General features: G+C 37.8%; 1 pseudogene; it reads left to right on the forward strand.

Annotated features, from left to right (window-relative positions):
• Positions 1-4593: 4593 nt before the first annotated feature.
• Positions 4594-5746, forward strand: LOC149185040 (strigolactones hydrolase CXE15 pseudogene; annotated as a pseudogene).
• Positions 5747-15021: the final 9275 nt, after the last annotated feature.

Below are 15021 nucleotides of genomic sequence, written 5' to 3' on the forward strand. Positions count from 1 at the left end.
ATTAAATCAGAAACGATACAACTAGAATATCATTTAAATACTGAAACGCATAAGTTTAACTGCATATATATATTTTACTCTAGAAATAGCTTACAATTCCAAAATGGCTCAAATGGGTTGATATGACCAAAACCCTGAGAGTCCATTCAAGTATATAACTTAAGACAAAATAAGGCACAATAGAGAAATATCCATAGAAACTCATGGTCAATCAAGAACTGAAAATTCTCCAAAATTACTCGTGCTGTGCACAGAGATTGACTATTCTATTAAACAGTTAATTAATTAAGAACAAGAAATCTAAGTAACTCTTAGTGAAGAGCTCGACTCGATGCACAAGTCCTATGTTATTGAGTAGATAATATTTTCGTAGCTAAATAGTTATGCACAAAATATAAGTTGTGCGAACTTGGAAATGGCCATTGAAACCGTAAGCCCCTAAACTTCTAAGGAACGTTTTCCAAGCTTTCATGAATTGAGCAGATAGGGGAAGGTACCTGGAAGAGCCGCAAACAAGCAGGAAGTTAGTATGAGGTTAACCAACAGTGAAATTTACAAATGCATAATGTCGGAAAGAGGAATAATTCATACCTGAAACTGGAGGGTTTCCGCATCGAGCAGCCCACCTACAAATACATCAAACCTCATTAGTTAATGGATTCAAATTCGAAAGACTATAAATACTCAGGATAAAATCCAGTGGTTTATGAGCTTACCTCCCAAAAAGAATTGTCGAAGCAGAGCCTCTTCCGTAGCTTTGGAAGACCATCGAAATATCTTGGACAAAGGTGGCAACTCTTCAGTCTCGATACCAGATGGAGTTCCAAACAAACTCAGAAAATGCAAACTATCAAAACTGCTTGAAGTCACATTGACAAGGTTACCTACCTTCGCCAGACTGAACATCGTAACCGAGGAAAACTACGGAAGGATTAGTGATCGACTTGAGATCTTCACCAAACCAGATCGTTGCAGAACAACAAGAAACCTCGGGTCAATGACAACAATGAATCCACCAAGTGCCCTATGCGCAAAATTGGTTAGGGGGTTAAATCCTAAACCCTCCCCACCGTTGGATTGCCTGACAGAAATCAACGAAGATAAAGTAATATAGATGTCGCAGGACATTAGAACCAGTTGGCAGATGCATGCAACATCCCTGGTCGTCATCATGTCGTGTGTCCCAGCGAGCGAGGACCAGCTAACCAAAGTTTGGGCAGGGATGGCTAACCCACCGGAGGCCATGTGAGCATTAAACGCTAACCACCGTATAAACCTTATAGACTGTGTAATATAAAATCACACACAAAATATGCATAAGTGATGTCCGGTGCTACGTGTTGTAATCAATAAGTATTAATGACTTGAGTTGTCTTTAGTGCAACTTTTTGGACTTTCTCGTGTTGGAATCCGGCGAAAAAATTTGAGCTGAAATCTTGATTTGTGTTATTTAAACTAGTTTTTTGAGTGTATATATGGATTCAACACCATGAAAAACCCCTAGGGCACTTCAATTGTGGAGAGTTACATATCAAGCTTGTGATTTCAATAAATTCTTGCCGGATTTTATAGAAATTAGATCAAAAAAACCTATCGGAAAAGCTTCCAAAAAGTCGCACTAAAGACAACTCCTTAATGGCGTCCCTAGATTATTACAGGGATAAGTATCCAAGGTCGAATATGGTTCCATGTAAAAACAAAAAAAAATTATATTATATTTATTTCTTAGGTTTTAGTTTTATGACTGTTATAGAGGGGATGTGTAAGTTTGTCTGTCTCAATGTCCCCATCAATGGAGTCAACACATGCCCCTTTAAAAAAAATAAAAAAAAATATGCTCTAAATTGAAAAATAATGCCGGACATACTAAAAAAAAATCAATATGTTGTAAAATAATTAGAAGTAAAAAGAACTGTGTGAGTAAGATGTTTAAATATTATAGTTTCCAAAAACATTTCAATGGGGGACTTAAATAAACTTTTTGAAGTTCTATGTTAACTAATTTATGTCAATATCAACTTTGTATATATTTATATATAAAAATAAATTGCTATGTATATATTATATATCATTTTAATGTATATATCAAAAAAAAAATTTATGATTAAAATGTTTATTTGACCCTATATATACTCTATATTTTGCACTGTAAATAAGTTTGCACGTGGAGAAATTTGATCCCTCTTGGCTCATTCAATATCATTTAAAATAGATTTACATTTATTATGCCAAGAGGCTTTCCACCCAATACATGACATGAGGGAGATATTGTGAGGTAAAAAAAATTGTATATGTGTATGTGGGAGATATTGTATGTTACTTTGAAAATCAATGTCATCCATAAATAAAATACATAAAATTTCACCTTTATTTTACATCACACGTTATATAGTGAGATAAAGTAATTGGAATTAAAAATAAAAATTAATTTTTAGTATGGGGGATATATGTAATTCTAGAAATGTTTAACGTAAGCTAATGTAAACATTTTAATTCAATGAAAATAAAATAAAAATAAAAATAAAAAAATGAAAATAACCATACAAAAATTAAATAATAAAAAAATAAAAATGACCCATGATTTTAAGAATCAATGGTATTGACCATAGTATTCATGTGGAATATAACATGTTTAAGGGGGAAATTAAACTAGCCTAAATCCATCTTAGTTTGATGGTATATTTAGATACTTGACGTTATATTTAGATACATAATTAGTTATAAAAAATGATGGTGTTGAATCCATGTAGCCTGTAAAGGTAAAAAAATTATGGATATGTTCATTGGGTGGGGCAAATATTAGGAAAAATGTAATTATTACATTTTATCTAATATTTCTACCTACCTCCATCCACTTTTTACTAAGTTATATTCAATAAAATATAATATTGCAATATTACATTTTACCCAATATTCCATCTCAACAAGGCCACTTCTTATCGTCATTTTTTTTTTATATTTGAAGTTTAAAAATAAACAAAATCAACTATAAAATTAGCAGGGGTGATGGGAAATATTGAGTAAAATGTAATAATATTACATTTTAATTAGTATTTCGCTGCCGCTTTTTATTTGGTGTGGGTGGTAATAAATATTGAATAACATATAATATCGTAATAGTATATTTTATCCAAAGTTTCCCCTCACCAATTCACTTTTTATTAAAAAAAATATTTATATTTAAAGTTCATAAGTAAACTTAACTCCTATATAAACATTTGATCCCAGTATGATGAAATCAGAAATTAAAATAAATCTAAACTAATATATATTTATATTAGACCATATTTAATACATTATAGAAACAAATTATTTCCAATACAACGGCTTCAACAACGAGTATGAATTGTATTCTGGATATGTGGACATATATATGTATATCACAGCGATTATCATTCCTCCGCTATTTTTAAGTCCTCCACTATCTTCTTGAAGTCTCGCGTCTATTTTTTAAGTATTCCACTATCTTTTTAGAGTCTCGCGTCTATTTTTTAAGTCCTCCACTTTTTAGAGTCTAGCGTCTATTTTTTAACTCCTCCACCATCTTTTTAGAGTCTCGCGTCTATTTTTTAAGTCCTCCATTATCTTTTTGAAGTCTCGTGTTTTTATAATATTATGAAATTTCTTTTTTCAAACACGTTTCCAAAAATTCTATTTTTTTTAAAACTACTCTTACTTGACCGATATCATAATATTATAAACCAACCAATTATAATATTATTATAAACAATACTAAGGTTTCAATAATAGAGTTCAGGTTTCTGTGATCTAATTTGTCCTGACAATGAACTACACTGATTGGTTCAAAACGCTTAACAAATGATTTTCCATGTGATTTTTCTCGAAGAATTTTTCTTAATACTAAAGTTTATCAATCAAGCATTATCTAGATGAGCACGTCGGTACCTTTTAAGCAACAGGTCATGGCTGCACTTTGCCGCTGTTTGAAAATGGAAGTAGTGGGTTCCATGTGATGCGCGCCATGATAGACCTTTGCTGTGCAGAGTTGAGAAGAATATTCGCATGTTGTGCCATTTCTGTGGGGACAATAAAGTTGGAGCAGACCATTGCTGTGCAGAGTTGAGAAGAATATTCGCATTAAAGTTGAGGGGACAATAAAGTTGGAGGAGAGGGTTCCACGGTGGAGGAGACCTCTCGTTCATGGGTAACTCTCCGGTTCGTAAGATTGTGTGAAAGGTGCTGAATTTAAATTTACTTTGACGTGCTTTCGTAGTAATAGCTGGATTAGCTTGTACGAGTTATAATGATGCATCCCAAGCTCAGTCAAGTAAAATCGAGCAGGTCTAATTCTTTTTATTTTTAATTGGAATGGGCCATCGACAACCGCTGTGATAATGATGCATCCCAAGCTCAGTCAAGTAAAATCGAGCAGGGCCAGATTCTTTTTATTTTTAATTGGAATGGGCCATCGGCAACCGCTGTGATAATGATGCATCCCAAGCTCAGTCAAGTAAAATCGAGCGGGGCCAGATTTTTTTTTTTTAAATTGGAAAGGGCCATCGGCAACCGCTGTGACGGTGCGGAGAAATAATATAAAATTGGCATTGGAAGTTGAGAAGTCTTAATTCGATTTTGAAATTGTAATTGGCCATTGAAAAACGCAATGAAAAATGCTATAAAAAGGAGGGAAAAGGGAAAGGTCGTTGGCCACTGAAGTTGAGAAGTCTTTAGCATTGAGAATTACATGGCTTCAGCAGAGGTAGAGAATGTGAGTGGTGTACTCAAGGTGTATGGAGATGGCACACTTTTTCGTTTGGAGGATCCCCGGATGTTCGTCGAGGCTTCTCTGCAAGGAGAAGGTGGGGTTGCCAGCAAAGATGTTGCGTTGAACGAGAAGCTGGGATTGTGGGTTCGACTCTACTTGCCCTCTTCCCACCTCCAGCAACAAACAGAAAATCACCGCCTGCCGGTAACCGTCTATTTCCACGACGGCGGCTTCTGCATCGCCTCTCCTGCCCTGCCAGATTTTCACAACTTTACTCTCAAGTTGGCGGCGTCTGTGGGCGCAATCGTAGTGTCTGTGGCTTACAGATTGGCTCCGGAGCACCATCTCTCCGCCGCCTACGACGACTGCATCACGGCACTCCAGTGGGTGAGCTCCCACGCCGTGGACGGAGGGGACTTCAAACACGATCCGTGGCTCGAATCCCACGCGGACTATTCTCAGGTTTATCTGCTGGGAGACAGCGCGGGTGCCAACATCGCACATCATGTGGTTTCGTGATGTGGCGGTGTTGAAGCGTGGAGTCCAATGAGAGTAAAGGGGGCAATTTTCGTGGAGCCTTACTTTGGCACCAAGAAACGCACACGATCGGAGAGCGAGTGCCCACCCGATGCGTTTCTGACTCAGGAGCTGAGCGACACGTGTTGGCGGGTTTCGCTCCCTGTGGGTAGTAACAGGGATCATCCATTCAGCAACCCTTGGAGCGACGAAGCGCCTAAGCTGGAAGATGTGCCGTTGCCCCCCTTGTTGGTCGCCATCGGTGGCAGAGATATGCTGAGAGACCGCGGCCTTGATTATTGTGAGTCGTTGAAGCACTGCGGTAAGAGCGTGGAGGTTATGGTGTTGGAGGAAGAAGGGCACGGTTTCTACGCTCTCAAACCACACTGTCCCTCTTCTCAACACCTCATGGAACGGATCTCCCGTTTCATGTTGTCCTCTCCTTTACAGTCTGCGATTCATATCAACGACGTTGCCTCGTAGATTGAAAGTATAGAATTCAATAATAAGACTTTTCTACTTGCAGTGTTCGCTTTGTAGTTAAGTAGATTATTGATGCGCTTACATTGTTTCAGTCCGCGCATGCAACTTTAAAGTGGTAAAATGGCTAGATTTGTATCTATAGATAGGAGTGTGAGCTATGGCTTTTTTTAAACTAAATGGTAATATTTGTTAGAGCCAATAAAGCACAGCAGATTAAACATATACTCAACAAATAAAATCAAGCATAGGAGACACAACAATTTAACGTGGTTCACCCAACCAATTTGGGCTACGTCCACACAACATAGGCATCGGAAATCTTTATTAATCAAACAGGAGATTACATAATTAATCAAATCCTCACAAACTCTCACACTCAAAACCATCCGTATGGATACTTGTTTTATAACAAAGAGAATCTAAATGCCTCATAAATACTCTCATATCAAATTTAGGATGCATTAACTCACTCCCAACAACCTGGAGCTAATCTAGCAACAAATTCCTATTGTTGTCATCTAATGAGATTTTTGTCTATTTTATATAAAACAGAAAATCTCAACAATCTCCACCTTGACAACAATTAGCCTGATGCCCTGTTTGTTTATTATTTTATCTTTTCTGCAAGCCAAGAGAAGCCAAACACCACCGTAGCTTCTTTAACAAAACTGGTTTCGTGAACATGTCTGCACAATTCTCCTTTGTATGCACCTTTTCAAGAGAGACTCCCCTTTCAGTGATAACCTGTCTTACAAAATGGTACTTGATCGGTATATGCTTTGATTTACTATGATAGGCCGGATTCTTAGCCAAATGTATTGCACTTTGACTGTCACAAAATAACTTGATGTTGTCCTGCAACCTACCAAATTCACCAAACAAACCTTTCAAACAAATCACTTCTTTGCAAGCATGAAAAGCAACAATGTATTCTGCTTCAGTAGTGGATAAAGCAACAATGTTCTATAGCTTTGACATCCAGCTAATAGCTCCACCTGCAAGAGTAAAGACATACCCTGATGTTGACCTTCTCTTATCCAAATCACCTGCAAAATCGGAATCAACATATTCACAAACAAATTCACTACTCTTATTGTAAGTGATAAAATAACTACTTGTGCCTCTCAAATACCAAAGCACCCATTTCACTGCTGACTAGTGCTCTTTACCCGGATTTGCCATATACCTGCTGACAACTCCAACTGCATGTGAAATATCTGGTCGCGTACACACCATCGCATACATTAAACACCCTACTACATTAGCATATGGAATTCGAGACATATAATCCTTTTCTTCATCTGAATTAGGACATAAACTTGAAGAAAGCTTGAAATGGGAAGCGAGAGGGACTAACACAGGCTTCACGTTACTCATACCAAACCTCAAAAGTATTTTCTCAATATACTTCTGTTGTGATAGCCATAGCTTACCATTGCTCCTGTCTCTGAAAATCTCCATGCCCAAAATCTGTCTTGCTGCTCCTAGATCTTTCATATCAAATGTACTTGCCATCTGAGCCTTCAACCTGTTGATTTCTTCTATGCTTTTGCTTGCTAAAAGCATATCGTCAACATACAATACCAAGATAATGAATATGCCATTTTTTAACTGTTTAAAATAAACACAATGATCATATTCACTTCTAACATATTTCTGACTCAACATGAAAGAATCAAACTTCTTATACCACTGCCGATGCGATTGCTTCAGGCCATATAATGACTTCTTGAGCCTGCAAAAAAATTTCTCATTGCGATGCTGAACAAACCCTTCCAGTTGTTCCATATAAATTTCCTCATCTAAGTCTCCATGTAGAAATGCAGTCTTAACATCTAATTGCTGCAACTCTAAATCAAGCAAAGCCACTAATGCTAACACAATTCTAATTCAAACAATTTTAACCACTGGTGAAAAAATCTCATGAAAGTCAATGCCGGCTTTCTGAGAAAACCCTTTTGCAACCAGCCTTGCTTTGTACCTGTCTTTCGTATCATCCACACCCCGTTTCAGCTTGAAAACCCATTTACACCCCACAGTTTTCCTGTCTTTCGGAAGCTCAACCAGATCCCATGTGCCATTCTTACCCAAGGCCATCATTTCGTCCTTCATGGCTGCTTTTCACTTGTCACTTTTCGAACCTTCTATTGCTTCCTGATAGCACAGAGGTTCATCGTAATTAGCAGTAAATGCAACTGAAGTAACATAATCATCATACCTTCTCGGTGGTCGTCTGATTCTTGTCAACCTCCTTAATCATGTTTCTGGCACTTCCTCGATTGGCTGACTACCATCTGGAGGAACTTCTTGACGATCAGTATCTGAGACCTATTCATGATCTATACCTGAACCCTGTTCATGACTAGTATCTGAACTATGGTCATCATGACTATCATTAGAAATGCTATCAAACTGAATGTGCTGAAAGTCAGATACATCATCCTGTTTCAATCTACTATCTACATCTAACTGTACTAGATAGGATTCATTAAACTTTACATCTCTGTTGATGATGATTTTGCGGGTAGTAGGATCCCACAATCTATATCCCTTTGTTCCAACACCATACCCAACAAAGATATACCTTTTCGACTTTGGATCTAATTTAGTTCACTGATGTTTAGGCAGTAGAGCATATGCATCACAACCAAACACTTTGAGTTTAGAATAGTCACAAGGGTGTCCTTTCCATACCTCTTGCGGAATCTTGCAGCCTATTGTCGTCAATGGAGATCGGTTTATCACATAACAAGCTGTTGCCACCGCTTCCGTCTACAACTCCTTTTGCAACCCAGCGTTACTCAGCATACTCCTTGCTCTCTCTAGAAGAGTCTTGTTCATGCGTTCAACAACTCCATTCTGCTGAGGAGTATAAACCGTGGTCTTATGTCTCTTGATCCCTGCATCCTTACAATAGCTGTCAAACTCCTTGGAGGTAAACTCACCACCATTGTCAGTTCTTAAACATTTTATTGTTCTACTAGTGTTGTTTTCTACCAATGCTCTAAATTGCTTGAAAACTGAAAACACATCAGACTTCCTTTTCAACATGTAGACCCACACTTTCCTAGAAAAGTCATCAATGAATGATACAAAATAAGAAGAACCACCATATGAGGTTGTAGGGGCTGGTCCCCAAACATCTGAATGGATATAATCAAGTATGCCTTTACTAGTATGTTTGTCTGTTTTAAACTTTTGTTTACTTTGTTTCCCAAACAGACAATGCTTACAGAAATCTAACTTTCCAGACTTTAGATTTGGAAGTAACTTGCGATCAGCCAAAATTTTTAACCCTTTTTCACTCATATGCCCCAATCTTTGATGCCATAAGTGAATGGAACTACTGTCATGTTCAGACACCGTAGATACATAATCTGACCCTGTACTTCCTTCTAACTGAAATAGATTTCCTACCTTCTTAGCTTTCATAACTAGTAAAATACCTTTGTAAATTTTCATTACTCCACCTTGAATTACAGTGTTATATCCATTTGAATCAAGTGCTCCTAATGAAATCAAATTTTTTCTTAAATCTGGTACATGCCTCACATCAGTTAACATTTTAGTTGTCCCATCAAACATTTGCAGTTGTATACTCCCAATCCCCACAATATTACATGTTACATCATTACCCATGTACACAACAACATCATCAATTGATTTATATGTCGTAAACCAGTCTTTATGAATACACATGTGGTTTGATGCACTGGAATCTAACAACCAATGTTTACCATGATTTGACACATTAACTGATAATACTTCATCACTCATACCTGAACCAGATGTCGAACCTGTATCTGTCGTATTTGCCTCCTTCTCTGTCAAAGAATCTGCTTTTGAAGTTTGCTGCTGTCGCTTCCAACAGTCCTTCTTTAAATGCCCTGATTTTCCACAAAACCAACACTTTAGCTTACTCTTCTTCCCTTTCGACTTTGAACGTGAATCGCTCGGCTTCCTGGGGCATCTTTCTTTCGAACGACCTCTAACCATCATAGCTTCTGATGTAGAGGTTTCAGAATGCGACCTTCTCCTTGTTTCTTCTTATAATAAGGATGCAACTACATCATCAAACTCAATAGTTTCTGATGAACTAAGACTTATAGAAGTAACAAAATGATCCCATGATTCGGGCAACGAACACAATAAAGTAATAGCTTTATCCTCAGATTGAATTTTTACTTCTATACTTTGTAATTGCACAAGAAGAGTATTAAAAGCATTTAAATGATCAGCAACCGATGTACCTTCCTTCATTCACAAACTGTACAACTGTCGCTTCAGGAGAATCCTATTGGTTAAGGATTTGGTCATGTACAGTTTCTCCAGTTTCGTCCACAAACCAGCAGCTGTTGTCTCCGACATGATATTAAACAGGACATCATCAGCTAGACACAGTCGAATAGCACTTATCGCTCTTTCATCCATCTTGGCCCACTCATTATCTGTGATGTTGTAAGGCTGTTTGGATTTGCCCAATAACACCTTTGCCACACCATGTTGGACAAGCAAATCGTACATTTTCACCTTCCAGATCTCAAAATTATTTTTGCCATTAAACTTCTCAATTTCAAACCGGGCACTCTGAGTTTTCGTCATTTTTGTATCAACCAAAAGACACAATAATCTCCAAAATCCAACTTTTAAAGACCAACAATTTAAAAACTGCCTATGCCTTATATGCCTTTGTTTTAAAAAAAAAAAAAAACCTTTTGTTTGTTTGTTTACTGTGCAAATTGGGCAATAAAAAAAAAAGAAAATTAATCTCAAAAACAAAACTTCTTGTTTTATTTGTGCTGTACAAATGCTGCGCCAACACTCTTGTTTTATTCGCACCAATTTACCATTTCTCAAACCTTTTCATTCCATTTCTATCCAATCGACCCGAACATTGAACCATTAAAGCCAATTTTCAAACCAAAAACATTTCCAAAAAACTGCGCTCCTAGATTATTATTTGGCTGTTTCAATGGTTCCAAATTTTTAACAGCGGTAGTGTAAAAACATTTCAATAGAACCGCATTTCATCGTACCTTTCACCACTCCAAATTTGCGGAAGTGAACAGCGTAGAACCTCCAGCCATTGACAACCTGGGCACGCAGTTCAACCTCCAGTCCACCGCACGTCCAGCAACACCGTTGTCCACGCAGGTCAAGATTCATCGCCGTCCAGCAACAGGTAGTGCTTTGGCACCTTCATTGTTCCAGCGTAAATCCTCCAGCGTAATACGTCCACGCAGGTTTGAATAGCACCCTCCACGCAGGTTATAACAATCTTCACTTAAACGCATCAGCAATATAACACATACAATCCTCCACGCAGTGCTCCACCAGCACCAGGGTTTTCAAGTTCGGGCGGGGTACCTTGTGCCTCTTCTATGCTGTCAATTGTAGCCGGAGCCAGCGTTTCTGTCAGCCCTCGCTACGCTCGGCTCTGGATTGGACTTGAGTTGATCCCGAATAGTCTCCAGCTTATATTCCTCTCGTTGGATAGCCTCTCTCAGCTGAGAAAGAACAGCAGCAGTTGCCTTTTCTTTAGAACGCAGCTGGTTGGCGCATTCCCACAGAACTGTTTCTTCGTGAATGAGTTCATCCGATAACTGTATAGACAGTGCAATGTCCAGGTACCCTCCACGCATCCGGCACTAGCAATCGTACGCACCTCCGGCAACACTTCCTTCAGTCTTCACGCAGGTAATACCAGGTCTTCCGTGCTTCTAACACCTCCACGCAGCAAGGCTTCAACGCTGCATAGACAGCCTTTGCCACCACTTTCTCACACAGCAACAGCGCAGGTCCACGCTTTACCTCCACGCAGGTCCACTCCTTTGCTACGCTGCTCTGATACCACTTGTTAGAGCCAACAAAGCACAACAGATTAAACATATACTCAGCAAATAAAATCAAGCACAGGAGACACAACAATTTAACGTGGTTCACCCAACCAATCTGGGCTACGTCCACACAACATAGGCATCGACAATCTTTATTAATCAAACAAGAGATTACATAATTAATCAAATCCTCACAAACTCTCACACTCAAAACCATCCGTATGGATACCTATTTTATAGCAAGGAGAATCTAACTGCCTCATAAATCCTCTCATATCAAATTTAGGATGCATTAACTCCCAACAACCTGGAGCTAATCTAGCAACAAATTCCTATTGTTGTCATCTAATGAGATTTTTGCCTATTTTATATAAAACGGAAAATCTCAACAATATTCTTGCACAAATTTTTAGAATATTCTAAAATCCAGTAGTGCAAGGATTGTTTTGATGGTTAAGGTAAAGATCAATATATTGTTCTGATGATCAAGAGAAGGGTAAATTATTTCACTCAAACTATGGTATTTATTTATAATTTATTTGTTGTAATAGTTTTCTATCTTATGTTTTAAATGGTTATAAATTTTACTACTATACATTAATTTAGATCAATCTTAACTTTATATCTATTAAGCTTCAAGAGATCAAATTTTTTGAATTGCAAATCTCTTTTTTAGTGAAAATATATTTGAGTTAGATCAAAGTGTAATTATTAATTACGATTATAACTATTTATTTAATTTAATTTAATTTAATTTTGTTGGACACCTAATCCTAAAGGGTTAGTGTGGAAGCCGAAAAGACTAAGTAGTCCAAGAGACCTTGGGATTTGAAACCCAAGAGTCACAACATTGTATTATAAATGTACATCTCCTGTTAATAAAAAATGTACTGAATGATTTATCTTTCACATTGTTTGCTTTCCATGTGTGTTTAACATGGTATTAGAGCCACTTGTTTTTCTGTGGCCTTTTTATGTGCATGTCAGTGCTGCACCTCTACCCATAATCCTGCAATAGTAAAACTGGCCTGGTAGATCTGCAAACTCAAATATATTGTCAGCGCTGCATTCTTTCCAAGATTTGTTTGCCATTTCTTTATTTGGCCAGTCAGCTATAGAAATAAAATTACTCTATGTTTATAATGTTACTCAGTTCAATTCTGTGGCTTTTCTCTACTGTTGGTCATGTCTCCCTGAGCGCTCTACCAGCACTACCTGTCTAGTTGCACTAAACATTATCGCTTCTCTCTCTCACTGAAATCTGGTCTGACACTATTCCTAACGTATCTGCCATTGCCTGCCAGAAATCCGCTGCCTCTCCTGACTGACATCTGTGACCTCTCTGCCATAATCATTGTCTGCGCCATCTTCCTAACAGTTGGCACGGTTTTCCTGTGTAACGTTTCCTAACAGTTGGCACGGTTTTCCTGTGTAACGTTTCCGTCTCTCAGTTTTCTAGAAGAGGAGCGTTGAATCTCCACATCATTGAAACTCCTGGTCGGTTTCTCTGTGCATTAATCTTTGAAGGGCGTTGTGTTTATACCTTTCGTTTTGAGAACTAGTATCATTTGTTGAGGATGGTTCAGCTTTGTTGTGGCATTTGATACCATAAACCAAATGAGTCACAGTGCTGAGAAATAACTCTGCAAAGCATAGACCCAGCGACGCTACCTTCAAAAACCGGAGAAATGTCTTCATGGTGCCTCCATGCTGGACCTACTGCTCATTCTTGGATAGAATAATCGATCTGGAGCTGGTGAAGATTTATTTGGATATTGAAAAATTTCATTTGGATGCTGAGAAATGTAATCGGTTGCCGGATATGCTTTGTATGTTTATATTGACTCGTTTAAGCATATTGTGATTTTCTTGCTTCAAGAAACTGCCCCTAAATTTGAAGAAATCGAGTGACATTTCAGAAAGCCACCCCAAGAAAGGGTTCCACCCATCTTTCTTGTCCCAAATAACTTAGAATCGCGACTTTGTAAAATTGCCCAATACAATATTTATGGGACTGTTCAGAGATTTTCTTGGTTATCTGTGAAATTGCTACCAATTCGCACCAATCGAATGATTGCCATTTTGTTGACCAAGTGCTTTCTTCTCAGGTTCTTGTTGTTTAGATATGCAGACGCTTCTGCTTTCAAATTTCTTTTTTAGATTTAAGAGATGTCCAAAATTTCAGTTGGTCAGTTGATACCAGTCCGGAGACGATTAAGATTCATTTGGAAATTTCACGTTATGATGTTATATTTCCAAAATGTCAACATCAACATGTCAGGTGCTTCCAGTAGGAAGACGTTTCCTCTTCTGAATTTTTCTTTGGGAGATTTCCAATGCAGCTTCTGATTTTTTTTCTATGGGAGATATCCAATGGACTTGGTGTCACTGTTGTATGCTCTGGAGGTCTTGAATTTGTCAGACTCACAAATAACCCTGCACAATAGCTTTTTCAAGGGAATTTAACAAATATCCCTGTGCAGTTGTTTCAACTTTTTGTTGCAGAGTCCAGGTCCGCGCTTTTGCATTTTGATACCCTGTTGTGCTGTGTTTCATTCTGTTGTGATTTCCTAATGTTGAGGATGATCTCTAGTTTGTGCAAGTTCTAGCTTCATATCGAAGTATAAGTTCAGATTCAGGTGGTTCAGCATGAAGCTCAGGCTTGCACTTGGAGACTTTACAGGTGGAAATGTGTATGACATTTTCACGGCCAAGTTCACTGTATGTACTAAACTTAAATTGTAATAAGTTGAGCATCAGCCCTGGTATTTGATGGCGAACACAAGTTCGGCATTATGCATGCTGCGTTGCCTTTAAACGAGTTGAAGCGGATCCCTGTTCCTGAATTGAAGTTTACCAGTTGTGCAATGTTAATAACTATCCATGTATTGGAGTGATGAGCAGAGAACAATGGAGTTAAATCATTGGAATATCCAGCAGTATTGTAAAAGGGTCTGCCCATATATTGTTGCATGCGTACTGTGAAGGGTTAGTGACAGAAAGTACTTTTTGGTGATAATTATTAGTAGACCATCTTTCTTGAAGCATTTGGCTGCCAATTCCATTCCTGTACACTATTTGAAGGGGTTTGAAATTCAAGTCTAGCTGCATAGACCTCTGCTAATGGTTGGGTTGTCATATACTTATTTGGATTTCTGAAGAGATATGTTGTATCCATCTCATCGTGTAACCAAGTTCTCTGCTTCCCAGCTACTTCTTCATTACAGTTTGTTGGCTAAGATGTTTTTTTCTGTGTAATTTTGTGCACAATATGTTCATGGAAAAGATATGTCATATGGTATGAAATTGCATGGTATATGGAAGTATATTGAAAAGATACATACTTGAAGATTTTTTTGAAGACAAAGGGGTACACCAATCAATTTTTTGCAGTGATATTATTGTCAAAATGGATAGAATGGGTGTTGTATTAGAATTACTGAATACTCTAGTACATTC

Source organism: Pinus tabuliformis, chromosome 3_2, assembly GCF_031772625.1.
Source record: "Pinus tabuliformis cultivar Carrire ecotype Pingquan chromosome 3_2, CPIR1, whole genome shotgun sequence".
Taxonomy (NCBI): Eukaryota; Viridiplantae; Streptophyta; class Pinopsida; order Pinales; family Pinaceae; genus Pinus; species Pinus tabuliformis.